We start from the raw sequence: 27,053 nt of genomic DNA, 5'->3' as shown, positions 1-27,053 counted from the left end.
TCTGAATTCTGATCACATGACCAAGGGGATGCTACAACAGTCGTAAGTGTAAAAAATGGTCATAAGTCACTTTTTCCAGTGATATTGTAACTTTGAATGATCATTAAATGAACTGTTGTAAGTTGAAACTAAATAGGAATTGTATCAAGTCTCTAAGTTGAAATTATATACATTTTTAATGAAAATAATATCACGGATGCCAATGAATTTATTTCCAAGAAAAAAAAGATAATATGCTTTATGTTAATGTAAGAGGACCAGTGGTGGGATTCAAAAAGTTCTATCACTGGTTCAGTGGGCGTGGCTTGGTGGGCGCACTTTACGCGCATGCACATACTTTGCATATGCCAAACAGGCACTTTGTGCAGGTGCAGAGGCGTTCCAACTCACCTCCTGCAAGCCTGCACTCTACCAGTCGCTTCAGCAGCATAAAGGTGAGTATGGGAGCCCAGGTAGGCGGGCAGGCCCAGCAGCAGAACCAGTTTGGTCTCTGCTCTGCAGAACCAGGCTGAACTGGTAGAATACCACTACTGAAAATGACATAATGGAATATAACTACAGGATCAAAAGAATTTAATTAGGATTTTGAATTCTATAGTGTTTTATTTTGTGTAAATTAATTTTTGCTATAGAGGATATGCATATGCTTGTTCAGGGGGTATTTTTGTTATTGATTAGAAATTAATACAACAAGCCCTTTGATTAGCATTCGTATAATGTTTTTTAGAAAGATAAGGTATCTGTATGTTTTTTTTAAAAATAATTCAGAACTCTACATAGATACAGAAGCTTTGTTCTTTGTACCTCAGTGATACAGAATTAAAGTTGTTTTTTTAAATCTCACAGTATATACTGTAGCTATTACATCATTTCACTTGTATTGATCTGCGTTAAGGGGAAGAGTCACAAAAGGTAGATGTCTAAAAGGGAAAGTTTTGAGATTTTAAATACATTTACAAAGTAACATCACATATTTTGAAAGTTATTTAAAGAACGTGGTGGGTTGGCAAGGTTTTGTAGTAATGATAATCTTGTTTTTGAATGGTGGCAAAATAGGCAATTTTACTTATTTTCTAACTTGCTTTTAGATGGAGAATATGACATACTGATCATCCAGGCCAATTAATGGCTCCAGGTATATATAGTTGGATTATTAGCTTTATTTCCAGACAGAAGTAATACTCTTTGCAAATTTTGTACAGGTAAAACATTTCATGTGTCAGTCTGACAAGGAAGTTACAAAATACAATAGGTGGAAGAAACCTTAGAAATCATCTAATCCAATCCCATCTATTGTAGGTAACCACAACTATAGCATTATTTTTAGTTGGCCAGTGAGCCTTTATTTAAATATCTCCAATAAAAAGAGTCCAGCATCACCTGAGATATTCTGTTCTATTGTCAAACAGCTACGCCACATGAAACCTTTTGAACCACATGAAATCTGCTCCTTGTAACTTTTAGCCATTGTTGCTTGCCATTTCTTCTGGAACAACTCTGAACAATTCTTCCCTATCTGCTACCTGACCGTTCTTCGGATACTTGAAGCATTTACGTCTTCCCAACAGTCTTTTTGGCTAAGCATGCCCAACACCACCAATCATTCCTCAAAATTTTTTCTTTCCAGGCCCTCTATTGTTTCTTTGCTTTCTTCTGGACATTCTTCTGGACTCTCTTCTGAGATGTCTTTTCACCTTTCTGGACAGGGTGGATTTGATTTAAATCAAGCCAATTTAAATCACGATTTAAATCATGATTTAAATCAAGCTACTAAAAAGGCTTGATTTAAATCAACTTGATTTAAATAATAATTTTTAAAGAGCAAATGTCACCTCTTGTCGCACAGTGGCTCCTCCTCTGACCCAGTTGACTCACCAACAGTCCCATTCACTTTAATGGGACGTCTGGTGATGTGGCAGTGACACAACAAGGTGAGGGACGTGGCGGGCAGCAGGTGAGTGGATGCCCACTAACAGACGCTGCCATGATGGATCTGAAACGACAGGTGGTCTTTAAATGTAATGACTCATTCTTGCTGGTAGTTAGAATCTTTAATATTATTATTTGCAAACAAAGTCAAGGTTTCCTATTTAGCTTACAGAGCTTGGATTCATTGAATGAGTTTACCAAAAATGTAAATAGTGCAGAATATACAGCGTCGTGCTACATAACTAAGCTCCATTTCATGCTGAATAAACTAAATTATTAATGTATTTTAAATAGAAAACTATGTTTAGATTTTTACTCCAAAAGCATTTTATTAAAATAAATTTGATAAAAATAAAAAAAAATCAGATTTAAATAAAAAAAATCAAATTTAAATTTAAAAAATACTATTTAAAAAAAAAAACATAGATTTTTATCCACCCTGTTTCTGGATGAAGAACACAATATTGTTATGATATCATACCCCAGGTTTCTTCATGCCCAGGGAAGTAATGGGAGGACTGAAAATGGCATTGAGAGCAGAGCCCATGGCTACAGAAGAAAAGGCCTGCCACCAAATGTAGGTCCTTGGAATCAAATGTAGGTCCTTAGAATCGGAATCTATAACATGCATTCTCCACTGGATGTGGTAAGGCAGGCAGGTAAAATGGGGGAGAGATAGTCCCTCAAAACAGCAGGCACTATGCCATGAAGTACTTTAAAGGTCAATACTTGTCTAGGAGGAGAGTTATTTCTTTACCTTTACCTTACCTTCTTATTCTTATGACGCAATGGTTAGAGTGCAGTACTGCCGGCTAATTCACTGCTCACTGCCAGTAGTTCCAATCCTGACAGGGCTCAAGATTGGCTCAGACTTCCATCCTTCCGAGGTGGGTAAAATGAAGACCCAGATTGTTGGGGGCAATATGCTGATTCTGTAAACCGCTTAGAGAGGAAGTCCTGTGAAGCAGTATATATAAATCCAAGTGCTAGTGCTATTGCTATTTTCTCTTTTCCTTTTTTTTTCACTTTTTTCTTTACTTTTCAAATGTTTCTTAGTTTGCTTAAGTCTTTTATCTTTGCATTTGTAAACTTTAATAAAGTTTCTTTTTTAAAAATGTGATACTGTGCACAGGAAAGTAAGGACCAGTGTATCTTTGTCAGCTGTTGGATTTCATATGATGGCTTGCACATATTTGTGTAAAATAAAGGCCAACCTTACAAAAATCATTGAAACCTCAAAATGTGCCTTTTTCTTTTTCTAGTTTTTATTTTCTTTTAATCTGATTGGGGGACTTTTTTCAGACACATTATATGAGCGTGGTGGTGTATTCAACTCCTTAAGTACCACATTATTATGTCACGTAATATATTATACGGAGAGACAGTACGGATTTGGATTTTGTGTCAATATTTGCAATAATATTTGATAACCTTAAATCTTCAGCAGCAGCTAACTTTAAAAAGGACTTCACATCCTTTTTTTTCTTGTTAAGAAGTAAGTGTTAACATAATCTTTGCATTCATTCTATGCAGTCTCTTTATCAGGCACACTCTCAAGGTTGTACAATAACAGTAGTCACAAAACCATTTTTGTTTTACAAGATAACACAATCTGTTGATTTTTCTGTCTCTTCCTGAAAATGATGGGGATTGCATATTTTGAATACAATGGAAAATGCAATGGACATATTGTTTAGACAATATTGTATAATCTGGAGGTGCCACATCTTGTGGACAGAAATCAACCATACCTTTGAATTAAACTTTGTATCATTGGAATAGAGGTTTTATTTTCAGTTGCAGGAAGTAAATGGAAGTAAAGTTTAGGTTGTTCGTTTCATTGTCATTCTTGTATATCATACTCTTTATTTCCTCAAACAGAAATAAAATCAATAAAAGAAAGGGTGATGGGAGTGGTGAGGACCTTGTCCTTTATTTGGAATACAGATAGTTCTCAACTTATGACCACAATTGAGCCCAGAATTTATGTTGCTAAGTAAGGAATTTGTTAAGTGAATTTTGCCCCATTTTACAACTTTTCCTGCCACATTTGTTAACTGAATCACTGCAGTTGTTAAATTAGTAACGTGGTTGTTAAGTGAATTAGGCTTCCCCATTGATTTTGCTTGTCAGAAAGTTGATCCCATGAGCCCAGGACACTGCAACCGTCATAAATATGAGTCAGTTGTCAAGCATCTGAATGTAAATTACATGACCACGGGGATGCTACAGCAGTCATATGTATGAAAAATGGTCATAAGTCACAGTTTTCAGTGCCGTTGTAACATTGAACAATCACTAAATGAACTGTTGCAAGTTGATTAGCTGTATAGTCCACTTGTGAACTATGCCTAATCAAAGAAGGTGCAGTTTTGCTTATATTAAAATAGATACAGAGATGGACAGTGTTAAGTTTTCTTCTTAAAAACATGCAACAATGTTTTTTGTTTTTTTCAGGAGAGAATTTAGACTTCTGTCACTTCCCTTTCATAGTAGGGCTATTTTTCAAAAAATGCCGGGTTATATGTTTATGCAGATGTGCATGTTTACACAAGAATATATTTGGAGTCTGCTGAATAAATTATCTTTCAGGTTTTTGCCACTGTAAAATAAACTTTATAGATGATTAAAGATTATTTTGTTTTATGACATCAGTCTGGTCAAGATAAGAGAGCTGGGCTTTCCACTAACCTTTGCCTTGAAAGCAGAAATTACTATTTCGTGCAAAACTTGTTATCCATTCATCTTTTTGTATGAGTCATTAATGCTTAGATACAGAACCAGTTCCTGTAAGTTACTGAGACATGTTATCATTAATAATCTTAATATTCATATTTATTGGGAGAAAGTTATAAAGTCGACCATTTGTAAAAGGTGACATCAGTAGCTTATTTAACTACTGATTATTATTTTGAAAAATATAGAAGCAGATTTCTTAAAATTCTTCAAACACCTATAAATCTGTTTTTCATTGGAAGGCGTTTTAGTAAAAATTGAATAAAAAGATGTTTTTTTTTTACATTTGTGAGTAATGCTGTTCTATTACGACTTCTCCTCTTTTAAAAAAAAATATTGAAGACCATTAGGTCTTTGTGCAAGGCTACATGTTTTGCTAGTGCTGTATTCATAATAAATTCTAATATTGCACCAGTGGAAGCTGTTGAGAAAGGGATATTTTCTATAATGGTCTATGTACCTGCAGGGTGAAATCGCTCTTCTGCTAGTGGGGATACATAGAAATGAACAGGACCGGGCTATAAATGTTAAATGAGGTTGCAGAATTTTGCACTTAAGGAAGCAGAGGCTCTGTTATATTCTGTTAATGGACTGTTCTTTGGCCTGAGAGGAGCTGAAAATAAATGTAAACTTCTTGTTAAGTGCTCGTTGAATCAATACATTTGACATTTGTTCAGAACATCTCTGCAGACAGTAGAAGTAGTATACGGAGGGCAAGATGAGATTAGAGGATCTGATCAATAGTATCTGGAAGGAATTGAATGAAGCAACCTAAGTATGGGTAGAAAGTGTCCAAATCTCCACTATGAAATGTTTGGCTGTTGTGGGTACCTTTGGGGTTTTTTTGTTGTATTTTTTTCTGATAGCTTTGCATATTGCTTTGCATATTGAGTGCTATTTTCCTGTTTAACATTTTTATTGAGTTATAAAATATTGTAAAATACAAAATACAAAAGTAAATAGAAAAGCAGTGCGGGAGAAAGGGGAAGAGAAGTGAGGAAGGATAAGAAAAGAAAAAGAAATATTGACTTCTGACTCTCTGTTGCAGTAAAATCAGGCATTAACATCAAATCATATTTTTTTGTGTTTTCATAATAATATGAACAAGCTATTTCTGTAAAGATCTATCAATCTACTGTAAAACACAAAATCAAAGTTTTATTCTTTTCCACATCAAGTTCAGAAGCATGTAGAAACAAAAGTACTTATGTTCTTTTTTTAAATCAAAGTAGTCAATTCACCTATGAGCTGTTCAGAGCATCCAGTAGTGGGAAGTGCTTCAGTCTTTGCACGTCTAGGCTGGACTTAATTTCTGGAACACTCCTCCTCCTCCACGAGACTCCTCCCTAGTGTTCCCCAGTTTTGGCTCAGCCTCGTGAGGGATAGGCAGTGCTTGTGATTCTTCCTTGGCCGAAACAGGAAAATTCCTTTCTTTACTAGCAGGTTTGAAAATTGATCAGTTTGTCTTTAGAACTCTTTAGCCTTCTAATCGTATTACGATCTCTCGACATTGGCTCTTTAACATCAGGCAGTCGGAAATCGCTCGCATTACAGGGAAGCGCTGATTCGTGCCCTGAAGCGGAGGGAGGCTTCGGCGCTGCTCCGCACCCCCTCCCCACAATTGCTCTTTCTACCCCTGCCATTCTGACAGATAGCCGCAGAGTTTCTTTCATCTGAACAGCGGTGTGAGCTCTTTGCTCACAACGGAGTCATATCACTTTCCTTCCCCCCTCTGAACGCCGCCTGGGGGTGGAAGATTCAAATGCTTAGTGCCTTCCACCCTTCCCCGCCGTTTAGCCTTATAGGAAGAGCCCTCGGAGGCTACTCCTTCACACGGCAGGAGTTTGCTGCTGGGGAGCACGCCAAAAAAGTTAACGGCCGGAGGCCATTTTTTCTTACAAAGACCTCATGGCCATGCTGACTGTATTTCATTTCGTGCTGTGTGAGGTACTTTCTGTCCTGAGCAGAGGTTTCTCTTGGGATCATTATACCCTCGTCTTGTTTTTTCTACATTCGAGGCTATTCCTACATTTAAATTGTTGGCTTAACCCTCACAGCCCAATCAACCCAGCGGCACAACAGCGAGCACCTAGGCCTGTGTCTGCCTGTGCAGGGAAGCTGTTGAAGGCCTCTACCTTTATCAATTTGGGCCTTTAGGCGTACTCAATTTGGCTGTTTGGTTTTCAACATTTTAGCCTCGTGCTATTTAATTGATATTCATATACATATAGCAATATATATTAGTGATATTATTATTATTATTATTATTATTATTATTATTATTATTATTATTATTATTATTATTATTATTTTATTCGGTATATTTTAATATCAATAAATATTACTGAGATATGACTCATTATAGATAGGTATTTAAAAAAAAGAGAGAAAAAAGGGGAATAAAAACATCAGGACAACCGGTCTGTCCTTAGATCAGGCCCCTCGGCATGCCAACCGCCTTCACAGTATTGCATTGAATGATAAGCATACTGTAATTCCTTCAATTGAAATGGCACATGGTAGTAGCTCTCAGATCTCATCCTTGAAGGTCAAAGCCAAATCTCAGCACAAACCTAAGCAGGCTAAAGGGAATTCTAAAGCTTCAGAAAGGGATGCCAACATGCACCATAAAGCATTAGAAAAGCAGATAGATAAGTGCACACGGGGGGTGCACAGGGCCTCACAGGACTTTCCCTCCTCCAGTCCAGGTGCGTCTACCTCTTCCCACCCTCCTCCTCCCCTAGATCTCTCCCTCTCATCCAGGCGCAGCTTGGCTCCCCAAAGCCAACAGGCCCAGTTACCTGGAACACCAACCACGCAAAGGGCTCCCGAAGCTACATTCACTCCAACGGCTGCTGGTCTTCGACAGGACGACATTCTTCCAGAGGAAGTTCCAGAGAGGATGAAGGCCTGGATGGAGCTGGCAATCTGCCAGGGAATCACAGCAGGTCTTCAACACGCAGTTCTGACCAGGGAACATCCTGTAACCGCTGATTATGATTCCCAATCGCTGAGATCGTTGACCAGGTCAACGATACCCAGGTACCTTTACAAGGGGAAGTGCCCCTCCGAGGGCCGACTGAGGAGGAGGAAGAGGAGGAGGAAGAAGTGGATCAAATTGATCAAATGGAACAGATTGAATCAGGATCAATACATGACAGCGAGCCCCTGTCGGAAGCAGACCCCTTAGAAAGGGGGATGTCTGAGGATGAGGGCCTTGTTCCCGATCAACTTGTATTTACAGGCTTATTCCACCCACAACTTTTCAGACCTCTCTTAAGGCAAAAAACATTGCACGCCTGAACAAGTCAACCCCTTCTACCACTCCAGCTCCTTCAGAAGAGGGACCAAAAGATCTAATTTTCAACCAACCAGTAGTCGAGGCAGAGGTGATCCCAGTTCCTCCCATGTTTTCGGACCTGGTACAGAAACAGTGGGCGTCTGCAGCAGCATACCTGGCCCCCACTGGATATGACAGGAAATATTTCAATTTGGCCCCTGATTTCTCAAAATTATTGAATACTCCCGAGGTAGATGAATCTATAGTGGGATTAGTGTCCTCCTCCATTCCCAGTGAAGCGCTGGAGGCATTAAAGCCGGAGGAAAAACGGGCCGAGCTAGCCCTACGCAGGGCCCATCAGTCTGATGCGTGGGCCATCAGAGCAGCCACAGCCGCCTCCTTCTTTACCCGTTCTCTCAAATGGCTCCGCCTCTTACGGGAACATGTCCCTAATTCCAACATTAGAGAGCACCAATATATTGCTAAATTTATAGCAGCTGCTGAATTCTCAGCTGACGCAAATTATCATGCGGTCAAGTTTTCAGCCAGGGCCATTACTTCACATGTCACAGCGCGACGCTTACTATGGTTAAAACATTGGCAAACGGACTTTAAGCACAAATGCAAACTGGCTTCATCTCCTATTGTGGGAGACAGACTGTTTGGCCCTTCCCTTGATCCGCTACTAATTGAAACCCGAAACAAAAACAAAATTCTACCTTCCCTTTTTCGGAAGGCAGATTCTAGAAACCCTCAGTCCTTTCGGAGGGGATCCTTTCGGCCCTTTTACCAGGGACCCTTTTCACCCAGATACCAGAGACCCCCATCATTCAGACCAAGGCAGCAGCCAGAGAGATCCGACTTCGGGGATCGGAGCAGAAGGGGTGGCCAATCCAAGAGATCCTTTCAAGGAGCAGGAAACAGGTCTTTTCGGAGTCCAAGATAACTCCCTGGACCCGACTCCCATTGGCGGACGCCTTAAATTATTCGTGGACCAATGGGACTCCTCAACGTCTGATTCCTGAGTCAGAGACACGATCAGATTTGGTCTTGCGCTGGAGTTTCAATCCACTCCCCCAGATTTTTCATGTCATGCCCTCTCTCCAGAGATCCAGTCAAATGTAATCTCATGGAAACAGCTATCCAACATCTACTGGACATACGAGCCATCCAACCAGTAGCCACCAACCAATGAGGACGGGGTTTCTATTCACATCTTTTTGTTGTTCCCAAAAGTTCGGGGTGGTGGAGAGCAATATTAGATCTGAAACGTCTCAACCGTTTCTTAGTATATCACAAGTTTAAAATGCACACCCTGCAATCTATCTTACTTGGCATCAGAAAAGGTGACGTCCTTACGTCTATAGATCTGACGGAGGCGTACCTACATATTGCTATTTGGCTTTCCCACTATAAATTTCTGAGATTCTGTTGTAATAACCACCATTTCGAATATGTGGCCCTTCCTTTTGGACTAGCTTCTGCCCCCAGGACTTTCACGAAGGTTCTCGCAGCTCTAGCTGCTCATCTCCGTGATATCCCTGTACGACTCCAGTGTTACCTTGATGACATCTTAATTTTGTCATCTTCCAATCATCAAGCAGTCAGAGATACTCAGAACACATTACAGTCCCTACAACAACACGGGTTCTCAATAAATTGGAAGAAGAGTCATTTAACACCATCGACTTGGTTAATCCATCTGGGGGGCGGTCATAGATATGGTGGAAGGCAAAGTTTACCTGTCACCAGATAGACTAAATAGCATTCAGCAATTAGTTAAGGAAATCAGGGGTCTTAAGAGGGTGTCCCTATCTAAACTATCAAAATTGTTAGGCAAGATGATCTCATGTATATCATCCCTTGGGCCCGGCTCCACACTAGATCCCTCCAGTGGTTCCTGCTCCCGTACCAGCGCTCCGGCCGAAGCAACTCCAAACACAAGTTCAGCGTACCACCAAAGGTCCTCACATCTCTCCTCTGGTGGACCAGACCAGTCAACAGAGGCTGCCCCTTCAAGGAGCCACACAGACTTACCATCACCACCGATGCCAGCCTGTTTGGATGGGGAGCTCACGTTCAATCGCTCACAACCCAAGGCCGCTGGTCCGCCATAGAACAGTCATGCAGCGTAAACTGGCTGGAGCTTCGAGCAGTACTCCTGGCTCTCCGCAGCTTCCTTCCACAGGTACGCAATCAACACATACTAATATTGACCGACAATGTAACAGCCAAAGCTCACATAAACAGGGGGGCACACAGTCGAAACACCTCATGCGGCAAGCAGAGCGCTTGTGTCGTTGGGCGGAGAACAACCTACTTTCCATCAAAGCAGAACACATTTCAGGCCTGTCGAATACACAGGCAGACTGGCTAAGCAGGGCCACGATCGATCAATCGGAGTGGCACCTCCATCCAACCTTGTTTCAAGAGGCGGTCAGGAGATTCGGGCAGCTGGTGGTAGACTTGTTTGCTTCCCCCTCAACTCTCAGCCCCCCAGATTCATTTTCAGGTACCCCTAGCAAAGAGCGGAGAACTTCAATGTGCTCCGCTGCCGTTGGCCCCAGGGTCTTCTGTACACATTCCCACCACTTCCTCTGATCCCCAAGGTCATTTAGAAACTGCTGGACGAGAGGGCGGAGCTGCTGCTAATAGCTCCTTACTGTCCCAGACGGCCATGGTTTGTAGACCTCCACAGTCTATCCTTATCAACACCATGGATAATTCCATCGGACAGGGTTTTGCTAACCCAGGGACCCCTTCAACATCCGGACCCTCAATGGTTGCACCTGACCATCTGGAGGTTGAGCGGAGACATCTGAAGAGAAAAAAGTTTTCCGACAGAATTATCGCCACCATCCAAGCTGCCAGACACCCCTCAATGACTTCCATCTACAATGCCACGTGGTCCAGTTTCTGCAAATGGTGTACTAAGTCTCAAACTGATCCCATCTATCCATCAGTGGCTCAAATCATAGAGTTTCTACAAGAGGGGCTTGACAAGGGATTATCACCTAATACGTTGAAAAGGCAGGTGGTAGCTTTGGCATCGGTTGTCACTTCTGAGGGTCTACTGTCTTTCTCATCACCCACGCATACAGTGCTTCCTTCGAGGAGCCACAAATTTACACCTGCCAGCGGTTCACTGTTATCCCACTTGGGACCTTAACAAGGTCCTCGTTGTACTCACTAAGTACTCTTTCAAACCCTTGAAATCATCAAGTCTCCAATTTCTGACGTACAAAGTTGTTTTCCTTGTAGCGATCACTTCCGCTCATCGTATTTTGGAACTGGCAGCTTTGTCGATCAGAAAAGACCTTTGTGTCTTCCATTCTGACCGGGTGGTCCTTTGTCCTGAGCCTACATTTATATCCAAAATTAATTTGGCGTTTCACAGGGCACAGGAGCTGAGACTTCCTAACTTTTGTCCCAGGCCATCTCAAAGGTTGGAACTACAATGGCATTGGCTTGATGTGAGGCGAGCATTGCGAATATATATTCACCGCACAGCGACTTTCCGGAAAACGGAAGCTTTATTTGTGTCGTTTCAGCCAAACACTCAGGGATGCAAGGTCTCTTCTTCCACAATAGGCCGTTGGCTACGGGCTGCAATAGCGAAAACGTATCAGACTCAATCACTACAGGTGCCCAGGGGCATAACAGCTCATTTAACAAGGAGCATAGCAACATCGGCAGCATGGGCCACACAGACACCAATAATTGATATTTGTCAAGTCGCAACCTGGGCCTCTCCGCCCTTCATTAGCCATTATAAAATAGATGTGTTTGCATCCGCTGAGGCCTCCTTTGGCAGACAAATTCTGCAACGGGTCCACGGGGACCAGGAGGGAATTCCAAGCCAGATGGAGTCCCTCCCATAGGACAGGCCAAGCTTTGGTATGTCCCACTACTGGATGCTCTGAACAGCTCATAGGAGAAAGGGCGTTGGTACTTACCTAATACTCCCGTTCTCTTTGAGCTGTGAAGAGCATCCAGTCCCACCCCTTTTTTCATCTGGTGGGGTCCCGTTTCAGCCAATGAATTGTTAAGGCATTCAGGGCAAGTGTTGTTTATTCTCTCGTCTTCGCCAAAACTGGGGAACGCTGGGGAGGTGTCCCATGGAAGAGGAGGAGTGTTCCGGAAATTAAGCCCAGCCTAGACATGCAGAGACTGAAGCACCTCCCACTACTGGATGCTCTTCACAGCTCGAAGAGAACGGGCGTATCAGGTAAGTACCAATTCCCTTTTTGCCATTTCAGCCAACTCCATCAACTTCTGTAACCATAGTAGGAATTGAAGTGTCCTTCCATTTTTGTGCATACAATAGTCTTGTTGCTGTCAACATATATAATAACATAGTTCCAAATTTTTCTCCAGTTCTTTTTCTATTAGGCCCAAAAGAAAAAGTTTTGGTTTCATTTTTATCTCCATTTTCAAAATTTTCTGTATTAAAATATGAATCATACTCCAAAATTTTTCTGTCTTATCACATGTCCACCATAGATGATAAAAAGTCCATTTTTTGCTTTTACAGTTCCAACATTCATTTGACATGCTTTTGTACATCTTAGATAATTTATCTGGTGTTAAATACCAATCATACACCATCTTATTTATTTATTTATTTATTTGTTTGTTTTTTTGTTTGATTGATTGATTTATATTGCTGCCTATTCGCCCATGGTGACTCAAGGCGGCTTACAAGATATAAAACCACATTTAAAATAGTAAAACTAGCAAGAGGAATCAAATTAATTTAATAAAATCACCCCCCCATCTCCCACCCCAGCGACAACAGATCACACGAGCCATTTAATGGGCTCCATCCTGCTCTGGGTTCCCCCGGTGCCTTCTGAAAGAGAATTAGAATGGGGGCCATTCTAATCTCTGGTGGAATGATGTTCCAGAGAGGGAGCCACCACAGAGAAGGCCCTTCTTCTGGGTCCCACTAGCTGTATCTTCCTTGGGGATGGGATCCACAGCATTCCCTGCCTTCCAATTCTGATGGGTCAGATAGATGTAACTGGCAAGAGATGTTCCTTCAGATAACCTGGACCCAAGCCATGAAGGGCTTTAAATGTTAAAACTACACCTTGAATTGCACCCGGAAGTAAATCGGCAGCCAATGCAGCTCCCGTAGGAGAGGTGATACATGTGCACACCAGGGTCTTCACAAAACCATGCAGGCCGCTGCATTTTGCACCAACTGGAGCCTCCAGATGCTCTTCAAGGGCAGCCCCATGTAGAGCGCGTTGCAATAGTCAAGACGGGAAGTTACTAAGGCATGAACGACTGAGTAGGGATTGTTGGTCCATCTTATAAAAATTATAAGTCCATTTTACAGAAATTTTCTTTTAGATTATAATTTAATGTAAATTTTAAATACTTCATCCACATATTTTCTCATTGCTCAAGCATCACATTATGATCATCACATGTTGGGTGTGATTTTAAGACAATGTAATTTTAGAATAACAGAGAACAAAAATTAATGAACAGTATTAATGTCAAGTTACTATAATTCCTTGTGTCTCCAAATCAAGTATTTTCCTTGAACTTGTTTTGGATTCAGTTGTAGTGACTTATCTAAGACAATTGTACCATTGATTTTTGTATGCTCAGATGCATTAGGCTTAATGCACAGCTTTTTCATTGTAGCATTGATAGCTGAATGGCTGAAAGTTGAAGACCTTCCTCCATAGGAAATAGATTTAAAATAAAGATACCTCTGTAGCTCAAGTGATTTCAGTGCATCTACCTTTGGTTAGAAATTTTTAATGACCAAAAATTTCATTCAAGTTGAACCAAGTTGACTTCATGTGCACATCCATGTAGTATTTTTGGCAGGAGTATAGAAGTGGACTTCCATTACCTTCATTGTGAGCATATTTTTTTAAAGTTCTGAGCCTAGCTTGATATTTTGATATTTTCTGGAGATATCTTGATATTTTCTGGAGGTTTCCCTTTCAGGTAGTAATCGGATCCAACTTAGAATGATTTTTTGTCTCAGACCAAGGTTTCTGCCACTTGCTAAAACCAAGGGTTATAATAACTTATTTGATAAATCAAGTTTTATGTTTCCTTTTTGCTGTTGTGTTCGCAGGAAGCCCTGTGTTTTACAGAATATAATAAGGCATTTGCATGAGGTGAATCATAAATTGAAAATCCAATTGTTTTATGAGCAGCTTTGAGACTCTAAGTGGGACGTAAGTATTCATGTCCTATCTTCCTTGCAGCAACAATATCAATTAAATGATTGATCCCATGGCCTGTATTCAGATATTTTTATTAACATAATACATGCTTGATCCATTCAGAGAACATAATCTGCCCTCATTCTATTGAATGATGACATCATTGTCCAGAGTGCAACGTGCAAGAATCACAAAAAAATCTGATTAGTTCCCAAGCAGTGATTATAATGCACTGAATATTACTGTGTCACTCTGAATAAGTGGGGTCTCTTGAGTTTCATTCTTGGAACAGCTCTTGAATGACTCCTAACAAAACAAGTTACTAATTTTCCTCTAGATCATTTGCATCATGTTCTCTTTTTTAAAAGAACACTTTGTTGTTTTCCTCTTTTTTTAATGATTCTTATTTAGAAATTTATTATTTTCTCTCAGAAGTTAAATTGATTTTGCCTTATTGTTGCACATGAAGCAAACACTGGTTGAATGAAACTTGCATGTGGTGTAACAAAAAGGGGAGGCGAGTTGGTCTTGGTCTTGATTATAATTCTTTCAAATATTTTTTTCATTATCATGTTCGCACAGCAGTAATGCTAGATATTTATGTACCAGTAATTTGAAAGATTTCTAAATATGCTCAGACTTGTCTTCTGTATAATTGCTGTTGATCACATTTGTTTGGTCTCTTAGGTCTTATCTGCGTGACCCTGCAAAAATTCCTGTAACTGTTTTTTGTTTTCTTCTGCTGCAATTGTTCCTTATATCTTGTCAACACATGAATAAAGAAGAAAGGGTGATGATAGATACATCTTTGCTGTTAGACAGCATAAGTGGTTCATCAGAAAAAAGGGAAAATCCATAGTAGCCATATGCCCTACTATTTTCCTCCCGCAGTGAAAAAGAGATCACCTAGATGTTATTCAACTTAATTTATAAATGTTGCACATTGTAGTCTAAAGATTCAGCATATTAGAATTGTACCTCATTTCTGCTTAGACCAATGGCACAGCACCCCCTGAAAAATATCTGGCTGTTCTGGAATCTCATACCAATTTTTCTTTGAAATGCTATTCAAGGCCATTTCTCCTATGCTTTGTTTTCTGCTGGTAGCTGCCCATCAGACCCTTTGTTTCCCAGCTCATGTTTCATACTCACTCAGCTAGCTTCTGAAAATATCTGTGATCAGCAGTGGGGGGGATGAAACAAGGAAAAAATGGATTTGGTTTATGCTGTGTTGAATATGGCTTGCAATTCAAACAGATTGTGCAGTGGCAGGACTCCAAAAGTATTCAAAAGTTTTCAAAGAAAAGAAGGGTTATTTTTAAATTATAAAGTTTTATCAACAGATTTCAGCTTAAAGAGTAAGTGTTGTTTTCTGAAAAAGGAAATATACCGTGTTTCTCCAACAATACGGCCTCCACCAATAGGAAGGCCCAGCATGTGTTTTGGGCATAAAATCAAATTAAGCCCCTCCCCCCCAAATTTAGGCCTATTTTAAAATATGCAAAATAAGGGGAAGGGCGGGAGACTTGCCATTAGGAGCGCCCGGCGGGCCGGAATTCCTCGCCACCAGCCGCTCCTAACGGGCAATCATGGCCAAGCACAGAGAGCTCCCTACTCCCACCTTTGCTGCAGACACCTTTGGCACCCGCCGCTGTTGCTTTCCTTCTGCCCATTACGCCGCCACGTTTGGAGCTGCCGCTTCCGTGATTGGGCGCGGTCGCCATTTGGAGCTCCAAACGCGGAAGTGGCAGCTCCAAACATGACGGCGGGCGATCTTTTATTTTGGTCCGCGCGAAGTTCAGAGCAAGCAAGAGAGGGAGACCGCGATGCCTTGCTAAAGAGCTTTCGCCTTTCCCTCCTTGCAGCGCCCTCCCCTCCGTCTCACCCTCCTGCGCTTTGGGCATCTCCGTGTGATCGCGACCCTGTCCTTTCCACCTGGCGCCCTTGCTGCTTTCTGGCTCTTTAGCAACCGGCTTCGTGTTTGGAGCACTGCCGCTGTTTGGAGCTCCAAACGGCGGCGGAAGCTCCAAATGCGGAACCTCCAAACATGACGGTGGGCGATCTTTTTATTTTGGTCAGCTCGCTCTGAACTTCGCGCGGACCAAAGGTGCCAAAGGTGTCTGCAGCAAAGGTGGGAGTAGGGAGCTCTCTGTGCTTGGCCATGATCGCCCGTTAGGAGCGGCTGGTGGCGAGGATGCAAGGGGGGGAATTAAGTCACCCCCCGAAAAGACGGCCTAGCCGTTTTTTCGGGGCTCAAAAAAAATAAGGCCCGGCCTTATTATGTGAGAAACACGGTAGGATTGGAAAGTATCTTGGAGGTCTTTTGATCCATTCCCCTATCCTGAGCATGAATTCCCAGATCATCCCAGACATATGGATGTCCAACCTTTGTTTGAAAATTTGTAGTAATGGAGCACCCATTTTTCCAACAGTTAGGCTGTTCATAATATAGGACTGTTGCATTATACAACTATATTGCATTATAATCTCACAGTCAGGAAATTACTCCTACTTTTGAATTTGGATCTCTCTGAGTAAAGTTTCTATCAATTGGTTCTTGTACTATTCTCAGACACTACAGAGAATGAATCTACATCCTCTTCCTGTAACAGCCCTTCAAGCACTGAAAGACTGCTATCATGTTTCCCTTCAGCCTTCTCTTTGTTTTAGGCTAAGCATACACAATGCTTTTAACTGTGTTTTTCATAGAATCTAGCCTTCAAGCCCCTCACCATCTTTGTTGCTTTATCAGTACTCTTTCCAGGTCCTCAGCATTTTTCTAATATTGTGATGATAACAGTTGGATACAATATTCCAGGAGCAGTCTGACCTGACAGTGTAGAAAAGATGATTGTTTCCCATAATCTCAACATTATACATCTGTTGATGTAACCCAAGATTGCATGAAATTCTTTGTACAATGTTTAATAGCGAAGATCCTTTTGATCAATGAGTCTGCCTTTGGGATTGTTCTTGCTGAGCCAATTATGGCCTGTTTTGTACCTGTCCACCTGATTTTTCCTACCTAGGTATGGAAACCTACATTTCTCCTCATTGAATTGCATTTTGTTGGGAAAACTTCAGTGTTATGTCTGTCAAGATCCTTTTGAACCTCTTGATCCTGTTTTCTGAATTGTTAGCAACGATGCAAATTTACTGAATATCCCTTCTGTCTCCCTAATTTATATATCAAAATATTGAAGATCACTGGGCTCATGACACTGGATCTATGGGTACCCCACTATGTATCTCTCTCTGTGAATACATAGTCTCCATTAAAGACTATGTGTGGAGTAGAGTTATTCAGGCAACTGTATATAATGGACACCTCAGCCATCTGATTCCAAAGAGTTCATATATCTTCTGCTTGGTTAGGTATGGCACACTCCTACAACAGTTTATTGTTGTTATTTCTTTTTCCTTTAATATTCTCTAAGATGTTTTCAGCAGCATTTTTACCCTTGTCACTTATTTCCTTATGCATAATATAATTTCCCTCTTCGTCTTTTATTGTTTCTTTTGAACAATTTATACCCTTCCAACAACATACTATGTTTCATTCCATTCTATTAGATTTCAGAATGTTATATTTGCTTTCCCAGACTAGGACTTTGAGCTAATTTATTTGTGTATATTATTTAACTATTTCTATGTCTCTTATGTCAGAATGTTCTTCATGTATGTTATAATGTCTTAGCATTGGTGTACAGGAATCTGAACCCTTTAGTATAGACTTCTTAATTTCCCACCTGTATCTCCTACTGTATTTCTGAGCACTCCTTTCCTTATTACCATTTCTTTTCTTGTTGTAAGGTTTGTTGTTTCAGGTTTATGCTTTGAGTGTGGTTCTGGATATTAGTCTTTTTCCAGATTTACTTTAAAACCAGCTAGATAACCTGAGCAAGATTCCTTACTAATTCATTCTTCCCAATCTTAGCAAGGTACAAATGTATCTTTCACCAGAAGCCCTTCCTGTAGAGCAGGATTGTCAAACTCCTGGCCCAAAGGCTGGATGCATCATGCTCTAGCCACGCCCATGCCCGGTTTAACAAAGAGGAAAAAAGTTCCAATACGTCACGTGACACTGCCGTGACGTGTGTTTGACATCCCTGCTGTAGAGAGTATAGACCATGGTCCCCGGAATCCAAAGATTTTATGGCAACTTGAGCCAGTGGGTGACATTCAGAATCCTTTGCTCCTTTATTGGGCCATGACCTTCAGTTGGAAGTATGGACAAAAACACTACTTGTGCTCCAAACTATTTTCCCTCTATATCCTCATAGTCCTTTGGTATAATTTCTAGTCTTTTTCTGGTAGTGGCCTTTGTTCCTGTATGAAGCAGATGAGAGAGATGGTGGTCAGTAGATTTGATTAGTCAGATCAATTTCTCTATCACATACTGGATCTTCACATTTTCCACACACTTCCCTTGCAATCATGTCTGCTGTGGAAATTGCTGACTCTATTCCTCTCAGAACTGAGTCACACATACTAGTCAACACCACCCTTTTTTTCTTTTTGGGACAGTAGTTGGATCCCAGGGTTTTTTCTTCTTCTTCTGGTGAAGCGTTTTTACTTCACCAGAAGTCTAGGAATCATCCTTCTGGGACAGAACCTGAAATTGATTGTGTTGATAGTGGGCCTGATTCCTTTGTTTGAAGCCCTTTCTGCCTTTCTCCAAATCTATCCCAGAAATTGGTGAAATTCCTGTAAAATAAAAGCCTTTGTAAATGGAAAAGTAATTGAGATTTAACTGAAAATATAGATTGGTTACACTTTTAGAAAAGACCGGGGCAAGTTAAAATAAGTTGTCATCGCCAAATGTTTAGACTGAATTTGGCATTTTTCCACCTATTTAGTCATTTTCAAAGACCTGGGATAAGTGGACATTATTTGATGCTATTAAAGGTATCATCACAGGATATAAGTTGTTCCAAGTAAAGCTGCCTTTTGCAATTGACTGATGGTGATTTTGTCAGTGCTCAGCTCATGGTGTTCAAGTGATGCTCCAGATGTTTGGGGATAGCACTCAAGATGCCTCTCACCATTGCTACTATCTTTTCTTTCTTAATTATTATTATAAATTTAAATGCAACCTGTTCCCAGCAACTCTGGGAAGTTTACAATTAATTGCTTGTAAAATAAAACATCTATGTGGTTGCTAAAAGATTTGATGGTGCATACTCAATGAACTGTGCACAAATTCTGATAGAAGTCAATCTGGTGTAATACAGTGTCTGGTGCTATATCCCAGCATGCATTGAATCAGTGTATTTGCATGTAATTGGAAAACAGAATGTCTACATTTATATGAATTTGTGGTAAAGAAGTCTTTTCAATAGACAACGAGTCACGCGCTAGCTATGCCCACCCCTGGTATAGCGAAGGGAGGTGGGGAAAAGTCGTGATACATCATGTGATGCTGAGGGTTTGACACTCCTGGTCTAGAGGTTAAGGAACTAGGCTAGAAAGTTGGAGACAGTGCGTTCTAGTTCTGCCTTAGCCATGAAAGCCAACTCTTAACCCAACTCACCTCACAAGGTTCTTGATGTGGGGAAAATAGGAAGAAGGAGTATTAGTTATATTTGCTGTTTTAAATTATTTATAGAAATAATAAAGGTGGGGTACAAATAAATAGATAAAATTTGCTTTCTAGCCATGAAGTCTTATTTTGTAACAGGGAGTTAGTTGCCTTTGTCCTAATATTTAGTTTTTTCTTTGTGTATTTATAAGGAATTCAATTCTAAAGAGGTAACACTACATATAACTTTGCATAACCAATTGATAATCTAGTATCTTTAGTATACTAAAAACATTTCATATGGGACAAAGTATTCCTTCAAAATGATTTAAACAGGTTACTATTTCAGTTTTTCTCCAGGGAGTGTTCTTAACTGTTTTTTATTATAGTCTTTCTGCAGTTGATAGTCAAGCTAGGAGATTATAAAATCTAAAAGGCACCAACATGGGAAAAAATTACTTAAATGCACATATTCTTCTTAACTATTTATCATCATAACAACTACAGGTTTATGGCATACAACTGAACAGACAATACTATTGGTTGCAGAATGTTCAGGAAAAAAACATCAATTTGTATTAAACGAAGAACATAAATCTTTCAAAAGAAGACAACATAAGGACACTATATTTAGCATAGAACTTCAGTTGTAACGTACTTAAATTATAAAGATTAGTAGTGACATTTTTTTATTTTTTGAAAACAGTAATGTAAGAAACTAAGATGATTTTTCTGTTGAATCATTTCTAATTACACCAGTTTGATGTACTACAGTGGTTAAGAGGCTTACCTAGAAATCTGGAGACTCTGAGTTCAAATCCTGTCGTAGGCATGAATGTTGGCTAGATAACCTTGGGCCAGTCACACACGCTTAGCCAAACCCACCTCACAGAGTTGTAGTTGCGGAGAAAATAGGAGAAAGGCAGAAGTATTATGTAAGTTTGTGACCTTGAGTTATTTATAAAAATAATAAAAATGGGGTAAAATCTGAGAAATAAATACCATTTTTGGCTCATCTGTAAATTAAAATAATAAGCCCATTTAGAACGTTAGTATGTTTAAAACCTGATTCATTTGTATCTCTAGAAATATCTTTGTCATTTTGTGATTGTGATTGAGTCATTTTGTTATATAAATGAAAACATGTTTATAGTTAATATCTGACAGAGATGATAGGTTAATGCTAAATTTGAATTTAGCTTGCTCTCTGCTTTTTTCTCTGATCCCAGATCATTCCAAATTATGTGTGTATGCTAACAATATCTTAACAATATTAGCAATGTATATTACTGTAGTTCTGTAATGTTCTCAGAAGGGCTGCTATTTGTGGGTAATAATTCTTCAATAAGCAGAAGAATCAATCACCACAGACTATTTTGTTTAGAATTCATTATTACTCTTTTGTCTGATTTGCAACGCGAGACTTCTGGATTAAAGACAACTGTTCAGAAAGGAATACAAACAGCACCATTTTATGAAAAGCGACTAATCAGTGACATGAGTAAAAAGAGAAGTATGCAATTCTAAGAGTTCTCAATAATATGAGTTTTCTAAGAATTCTCTACAATAACAAATCTTTATAAATAAAAAAATAAATAAACTGAAATCTGAATGGTTTGCTCAGTCTGGCAAACACTGCCATAGATGATGACAATCTTGTTGAGTGCAGGATCTGATGATGTTTCTAACACTTAATTATTCAAATAATATTAGGAAGGCAATAAACAGGACAAGATCAATGCTGCATACTATTCACATTTCCAGCATGGAGTAATTAATACAAGTAATTGATACTTCTGTTGAATTTTACCTAAAGCTACCCTTCATAAGTGTCCCTGATACAGTTTATTGTTGAAACCTCAAACTACATGGTGGTTATAAAACACAATACACAAAGCAGAATTCCTAATTAAAACTAAATAAAATTATAATTCAGGTAGTAAGTTGTGGTTGTAAGTTGAAGACTACCTGTACAACATGTTAAAGCTAGTTATTCTCAAAATGTGATCTAAGTACCCATTGGTCTGCTATAGGTTTCCTAGTTAATAACCCAGAATCTGTTTAGCACCTCATCCAATATCTGTGTTGTCACGGATAACAGCTTAAATGCTGTTTAGCTCCTACCTTATGCCTCAAAGATTGAAAATTGATCTCCTGATATGGGAACAGAACACCTACTGTATGTCCCTCATTAATATGAGAAGTTCATATTCAGAAATATATATTGAAGAACATTTTTGATTTGCATTTTGTGCTTATAATTATTGATATTATTTTGAGTAACCAAAATAATTTTAAGTAGTAAATAAATGCTTAATTATTATTTATATACAAAAATGTTTTTAAGGGTGGGAAAGCATATATAAATAAATTTTGAACTCTGAACTCCTAAGTTCTTAAAACATCGGCATGGATATTTGTTTAATTGGTAGTCTCTACGTTATTTTTAGTGCTCAGTGATCCATAATTGAAGAAAGGCTGTTCTAAAGTGGATGTAGGCGTGGCTAGCACGTGACACATCCGGCCTGTGGGCTGTGAGTTTGACAGCCCTGAGTTAGAGTTTTCAACAATGGATCAAGAGTTTGTCTCAGCTACGTCCCACTTTAGGAGCCAATCACAAATATTTTCCCTACTCCAGGATTGCACGGTAATTGCACAGTATGAGGTACAATATTTGCCTACCAATTTCTCCAAGTTACCATAATAAGATTTACTCAACAATAATCTAGGACAGAGGACGGGGTGGGCAACTATGGCCCCTTCGCAATCTGTAGAGTTCAACTCCAGCTCCAAGATGGCTGGCTCAGGAATTCTGAGAGTTGAAGTCCACAAGGTTGTAAAGGGTCCACCCCAATCTAGGAAGTTAGCAAGTTTCTTAAAATGTAATGGTAATTGTATGTGGGTTGTATCAAATATTGAGAATGAATCTCTCTTCGTTCTTAGATATCCATCAAGGGCTCTCTATGGAAGATGCAGACTTTTAAACATTATTTTCCTTAAACTGTTATTCTGTTGTATATCCAGTTTATGAGTTACATTCTTATCCCATTTCCAAATGTCTTCCCTATAAAGAAACTGCAGAATTTTGTCCTCAAATATTTTGGAATTTCTGGATATATTTTTTTTTTTAAAAAACCCATTGGAATAATGCCCACTGAAATTGAGCAGTTGTTAAAATGTTTTCAGATGCATCTTCAACCATGATTCCTTGAAAAAGACACCCAAGTATTCAAACAAATAACATTGGTTTTATGTGCTATATATTATTAGAGAATCTTTTGTTTGCTTCTGCTGTGATCACTATTTTGGTTTTATTGTAGTTCTCGTGAACTACATATTAATGAGAGTGAAAATGTTGATATCTTTGTATAAGCATGTTTTCTTGAAATGTATAATTCTGTGATAGCAATCTGCATGGATTTTGTTTGAAAAAACAAATTCCCTGTTCATTCAGTTACTTCAATTGCTAATAAGGAAAATAGATAATCTGTAGCAAAATTTACAGGATTTTATACTGTATAATCCCTGGAATCTCGGTCTTTGTGGTATTAGTGAAAAATATATTTCTGTAAAATAAATGGATGACATTCTTAACAATATATTGTTTTAGTTTAACTCAAAGCATTGCCCTTGACTTTAATTATTGTTTCAAATTTAAAAGTACAATGCACATTCTAGTGGAGCCATAATACCATTTTAGGGACTGATGTTATTGTTAGGTACCAATTAAAATCTATTTCAGAAATAGATTCTTCAGCTGAATGAATCACTACCTAAGGTAATTTAAATAAGGCTTAAAGAGGGAAATGAACTGTAGAAAAAGAAATTTTACTGGAGAAAGCTTATTGATGAAAATTAAGTGGAAAGATGAGGAAAAATTGAAAGTGCCCTGTGAATCAATATTAGCATTATTTATGCATGCTAGTGGTTTAATGGATATAGTAATGCTGATTCTCCTCACAAAACCAATTTTTATGAAAAGGAAATAGATGTTAGCTGTTGTCATTACATTTTTAACCCTGTTTCTTCAGTAAGTTCCTTTACTACATGAAATGGATCTTAACTGAGGGAACTTTATCATTATTGTAGCTTAATATTTATGATCTCACCTTCTCTAGTTATGAGTTTTTAGAACAATGTCCCATCCTGGTATTGATGAGAATTAAGATATAGTTAACCAGTTACAGGAAGTGTCTTATTGTGGAATCCAAGGGTCCTTCCTTTACCTGACCTTATATTTCTCCTTTTCCATATTATTTATGTCCATTCTTCCTATCTGACCATATGAAACAGTATCCATAATATCACTGGGTTGGTTTTTTGTGTGTGAAATAGGTTCTTTATTTTGATAAAGCTTTGCTTTCATGAAATAGTTTAACAGAGAAAGAGAACTGGATAATTTTTCAGCTTTGGGCAAGATTCACGCAGAATGGAGAGTGAAAGCTGCATGCTTTGTTCACATTGAGATTTGTCCTCTAATATTGTGCTACTTATCTTCACTATGACCTGATTGTGTCAGCTTCCCAGAAGCTATTGTTGTTGGTAAAATGGCAACAGCTATGCAATGTTAATGAGACAGGAAAATGGACCTGATTTCCTATTGCAACTTCAGCAGACTATTTATCAGCATTGTTTTTACATTTTTAAGAGAACATTTTGATGCATCGTAAGAGAAAAGCAAGCTAGCAGACATGCACAGAGAAAAGTGACTAATTAGCATATGTGATTTCAGAATGTATTGATTGCTAATGCAAATCAATAGTGAATCTTTCTGCCAAAATTCTGAATAGATTCATGATTCTGAATGGTCTTATATGCATTTTTTTAGTTTTCAGATATTTGTTATCAGGTTATGAAGAAACTGGATATAGTTATTGCAGCTTTAGGCCTCATACATACAACTCTGCACCACCAATGATTTTTTAAAATGTATTAAATATCTATATCCTTCTTCAGGAGAAATCAATGCTTTTGTCACATAGTTGGAAATATTGAATTATAACTAAGTTATCTCTAATAAGAGTATCATAGGATATAAGATTGTATTTTACCTGTGTCTGTATTATCACTGCTGATGACAAATGAACTTTCTTTACCCGTGGTAACTCTTTCTGATTATAGATTAGTATTCTGGTATTTTGTTGTTCCAAACAGGAAGGTTTTGGTCTTCACAGTTAAGAAATAATTTACAGACACAATACTGTGTTGAAACCTATTTCAATACAATGGCAATTCAAGCTAAAACATGCAAAATGTTTTACATATACATTTCCCTAATCTGCTTCATTGATCTAGATCAGTGTTCTCAACCTTTTCTTCACCACAAACCCTCTTTAAATACTTTTTGTGGTGACGAACCCCCAAGACCTAACTCAAAATTTAAATCATAACATTTCTTCAAGCCTTTGTGGGCCTCCTATGATAACATCGCAATTCCCCAGGGGTCCGTGGACCACAGGTTGAGAATTACTGATCTAGAACATAGATCTAAATTATTTGAGTTATAGAACAACACATCGGGATATGGAGGAAGGCAGGTTTCAAGGATTATATGAGAGAAAGAAGAGATAGCTCTGATTCTCTTACAACTCCAACAAAAAGATTCTTTGGAGAACCATCTCATAGCTGATTGGCTAGTTGCTAATGTACATTATATATTAAATGTCTTCAGTTCCTGTGTTGGAAAATTAATTTCTTAGTATGGACTATTTACAACATGTTGACAAATTACAGTTCACAGCATTGCAAGCCTCATGTCCTGTAGAGAGAGATGACACAAATAAATAGTTCCATTTTTGGATAGCCAAGGGCTCTTCACAATGAACTTAATATTGCCATCTGATTGGTATTTTTATTTTCAAGTCATCCATAATCTTTTAGCATTGAATTCTACCTGGGGCTATTTTGAAACTTTGAGCTATCATCTTCTCTCTAAAATATGGAAATTTTCCATGTTTATTTCAAATGTGCATTTTAAACATTCCTGTGCTCATTTCAGTAAAGATAAACCAAACAAACAGTTAAACATTGTCCTTTTCTTGACTATGCTGTTACCTGTTACTTAGCATGAGTATTTCATCTTTACCCTAATTGGCAAGCTTGCCCATTAGGATAGAGGCACTATGTTTATAGATTGAAAAAAGGGAGAATAATTTTAAATAAAATTTAGTGGTATTGAACAGTGTTCAATTTTGAATGAAAACTCTAAATTAATCGTTACGGGAATGTAGTTTAGAGAAGATATTTTATTCAGGTGCTAATGTATAATTTGGCAAGCTAGTTATGAACCTAAACTCAAGAGCACGGGTGTCAAAGTTGCGGTGTCACATTGCCATCACATGATATTTTGAGACATTTTTTTCCTTTGCGGAGCTGGGGTGGGTGTGGCATACACATGACGCAGTTTGACACCCCTGCTCTAGAGGGTAAACAAGAACTACATAAGAATAACTTTCCTGAATTTTTTGACAACTCCCATCCAGATACCCTTGTACACAAAGCCAGGGAGAGTAAGTGCCAGAATCTCAGCAGTGGTTGACAATACTTCACATCCGTTTTATTCTGCATGTTGAAAAATATATTCAAGGGAACAAAATCCTTTTTTTTTTTTTTTTAGCAGAAATACACTTCACCTGTCTTAAGGGAATCAGATTTTTTTTTCTCTTTCTCTCAATTTCCCCTCAGGCAATAGGCATTTTAAAAAATAAATTTAAAACTGCAAACATAGGAGAAATAGAAAAACAAAAAGGATAAAAGGAAAAGCAAACAACCAAAAAACAATAAACAGAAAAATATATGAAGAAGCAACTTTCAATCTTCTTTGCAGCAGCTACAACCATAGCAATTACCATCTCCATTCTCCCATATTGCATATCATAGGTAAAAAGGTAAACATACCTTTTTAATCAATAAATCCCAAAATCAGCAGTTCATTTTTATTCACTTACAGCAAGAATTCTATAAAGTGTTTCCAGTGTTTTGTAAAATTAGCTGTAATTCCTTCCTTGATCAAACAAGTCAATTTAGCTATTTCTGGAAACTCAGCCATCTTCTAAATCCATTTCTCTTCTGTAATCTTCCATCATTGTGTGTATAATAACCTTACCACAGTTACCATATATAAAACCAATTGTCTATCAGCGTTTCCTAGTTGAGTGTCCATAAATCCTAATAAGAAAAGTTCCAATTTCATGTGAATGTTAATTTTTAAAACACTCTGCATGTATTTATATCCAGTATCTTGTCACATTTTCACAAGTCCATTATAAAATGTCCCTTCATGTTTTTCACATTTCCCACAGGGATTAGAAGTACCTTTATACATCTTCGACAATTTCTGTAGCATCATATACCAATGGTACATCATTTTTTAAAAAAATCTCTTTTAAATTAT

The 27,053-nt window shown here is 38.6% G+C and overlaps 1 protein-coding gene across 8 annotated transcripts in view; it reads left to right on the top strand.

Moving 5' to 3' along the window:
- The window catches only part of MGAT5 (alpha-1,6-mannosylglycoprotein 6-beta-N-acetylglucosaminyltransferase), a 140,848-nt gene that overhangs the window by 28,882 nt on the left and 84,913 nt on the right, over nt 1-27,053 (top strand). For 2 of the 8 annotated variants that reach the window (XM_087950126.1, XM_087950121.1), the window contains exon 2: nt 1,089-1,135. The exons of the other annotated variants lie outside the window; for them this stretch is intronic. The gene's annotated coding sequence lies outside the window, so the exon portion shown is untranslated. The remainder of the gene's footprint in view (nt 1-1,088; nt 1,136-27,053) is intronic. 8 annotated transcript variants of the gene reach the window in all.

This window comes from Notechis scutatus, chromosome 1, assembly GCF_049901735.1.
Source record: "Notechis scutatus isolate UNSWTSFEM ecotype Mainland chromosome 1, rNotScu1.2, whole genome shotgun sequence".
Lineage (NCBI taxonomy): Eukaryota > Metazoa > Chordata > Lepidosauria > Squamata > Elapidae > Notechis > Notechis scutatus.
Note: the sequence above shows the minus strand (reverse complement) of the source record. Positions and strands in the feature narration are given on the sequence as shown.